We start from the raw sequence: 2,735 nt of genomic DNA, 5'->3' as shown, positions 1-2,735 counted from the left end.
ATTTATACTCTTCATTCAACTATTTCATGTAGTTAGAAAAAACTGCCCAAACTGTAGTATGCTGACCCTAACGAAATGAATAAGCACTAACTCTAACTATAGAAGAATTGTAGATTACCAATAAAAGTGTGAGGAACCACTCCAGGGAACTCCAAATGATCATACTGATTATGGAAACAAGGATCCAAACTAAACAATGTTATCAAAAGTATGTGCCTCCTTAATAGAATATGCAAAAGATATTGAAGATACTAGACCAGTAAAACTTACATTATCCAAGTGATGTCCATGATAAATAATATCATGCATTGCCTGGGTAAATAAAAGATCCACTTCACTTCTTTAGAACCTACATCTCTTTCGCTGACAATAATCCTTCACTGATGGCAAGTTCATCGTGCTACAATTATTCTGAGCCCACAATATTTTAGATCCTTAACCAACACCCTCTAGATAATTGGAACAACTCAAATGGCAATAACCAAACTTCCACACAGTAAAGCCCAAAATTTCTCTCAACTGCCCAATGACTCCCGCGATGCAAAAGTAGACAACCTTCATCTTCACTATAAATATATATATATATATATATATATATATATTATATATGTGGATTTGTGAATATATATATGTTTATATTTATATATTTGCCACCCACCATCTCCTACCACCAAAAAGTGCCCAAAATACACAAAAAAACCCTTCACTTGATTTTTAAAGGTAGCTCATTGAGTCTCTCCACGAGACTAGAGAGACTCAGTGTAAGACAGGATATGTTGGAAGAATTCCCTCAACATCTTATCAGTTTCATTTTGCCTCTCACGAAGTACGCGCAGTTCATCCCTCATTTCATCAAGCTGCGTCTTGTAGTTTTTGACATCTTTTTTGTGTTTTGAAACTAAGGCAAGGTACTCTTTTTCTCGTTCACGGCATCTCCCCTAGCTCTCAGGCATATCCTGATCTATGCCCAAGTACCTCCCTAAACACACTCGCTACTGCCTCATTGGTGTGTCGTTCAGGCTCTAGATCATCCAGTTTGCCAACCATCTCCTTCTGCACGTGAAAAATTTATATGGTAACTGTTAAGTCCTGTAATACCTCATGAATTTATCATTGTTTAATATAAAGTAATTGGACCATCCTTTTGATCAGCAAATAACCTAACATAAAGATCGTACTCACATAGGTGTCTTCAGTAGTTGAGGTGACAAATTTACCGTTCTTCTTCGACCAATGAGTCTCCTTATAAAACTGCACCAAAGTTGCATTCATCACCCGCTACAAGTGTTTGGAATTTGTATAGTTAGCTATGATCAATCAAAAACATGAGTCTATGGAAAATGGGTTGTGACCATACAAGTTACGACATAAATCAGTTGAAAGATTATACCTTCTCCTCCAATATCCTAACAAAGGATTTGCGGCCTACAATGTGGGTATTGGTTAGCTTCTTTCTATTCTCCTTATTTTGTCTTGAGATTTTCTACCATTAAAACCCAATGTTAGCTTTTGCAGGAACTGCATAATAAGATAGAAAAATCCTAACTTATTAAATTTTGCCTTTTTTTTTTTTTTTTGAATAACCAACATATATACCTTGAAGTCTTCACTTCCCCACCTCGCACACAGCTTATCCCAGATGATGGGGTCAACCATGCTACCCCCAGAACCTACTGCTTCTGCGTGACTTTCGTATGATAAATGTTTTTTGTGTAATTCGTGATGGAATGCATTGAACCGCTTACGCGGCTGCTTTAAGACTGTCAATCTATGATTTGCCAAATCCCAATCCACCACAAAGTCACCCTACAGGAATGAACATCACGTTAACATCAGCGATTATTCTACACCCACTTCCTTACCCTCAAAATGAAATAACAATTGTCTTACCAGAACACGTTCAATCAACTCATCATTTTGAGCCTGCGGCACATCAGTCCATCTCACATAACTCATGTCGCAGTGCTATTTAACTATTTGTGTTACACGAGTTGTGAACATGGATGCGTTTTGACAACACCGTGCTATCTTGCTGTCAAAAGCACTTTTTTGTGCTTTCTCAACTCTTGAACTCGGTACACTTAGTAGGCCCACGCCTACGTTTGGGTTGTTCCTGGGTAACTGTAGGCACCATGAGGGCGGCTGCATCTGTATTTCAACATAACAAAATTTGACTATTATCGTAGGTCATATTTAATATTTGGTGTTTACACATATACGGTTCAACAACAATAATTATTGAAATAACACGCAGATGACGACTGTACCGATATCTTCTTCGTTCGATTTCGGATCTTTTACGGGTGAGGATTCTCTATTGGCCTCGGTGGGGTTGAGGAATGGGACATGGAGGCTCCCATGGATGACTAGGAGGCTACGTTGAGTCATCCAAGTCTAACTGATTTGCGTCTAAAAGGCTATGGTATGAATTGATACGACAGCCTCATGGTCGATGGGCTCTACATGAGTATGGGACAAATCGTCTGGCACGAGGACCTTGTCCAGCACCTTTTCCATGGGAACTTTCTCCCCTTGTATCACCTGCATTTGTACGACATTTAATTTGAATTAAATGTTTTTTCAACATCTTTAATAAATCATATGATCGTTAAGGAAAATGTGACTCTAATACCCATTTCTTATACGACTAATATCTACAAACCCTATAATGATGGATAATTTATTTTGTGTTAATACACTATATAGCAATCTCTTCAATGTTCTCCACTTGATTG

The 2,735-nt window shown here is 38.0% G+C and overlaps 1 long non-coding RNA gene across 1 annotated transcript; it reads right to left on the bottom strand.

Annotated features, from left to right (window-relative positions):
* Nucleotides 1-1,182: 1,182 nt before the first annotated feature.
* LOC121268293 lies at nt 1,183-1,904 on the bottom strand. Its single transcript, XR_005941140.1, has 2 exons — nt 1,597-1,904; nt 1,183-1,483 (listed from the first exon to the last, which is right to left on the bottom strand). It is a non-coding gene; the product is annotated as an uncharacterized LOC121268293 (long non-coding RNA).
* Nucleotides 1,905-2,735: the final 831 nt, after the last annotated feature.

Source organism: Juglans microcarpa x Juglans regia, chromosome 5S (assembly GCF_004785595.1).
Source record: "Juglans microcarpa x Juglans regia isolate MS1-56 chromosome 5S, Jm3101_v1.0, whole genome shotgun sequence".
Classification (NCBI taxonomy): domain Eukaryota; kingdom Viridiplantae; phylum Streptophyta; class Magnoliopsida; order Fagales; family Juglandaceae; genus Juglans; species Juglans microcarpa x Juglans regia.
The sequence above is the reverse complement of the archived record's forward strand: the minus strand, read 5'-3'. Positions and strand labels throughout refer to the sequence as shown.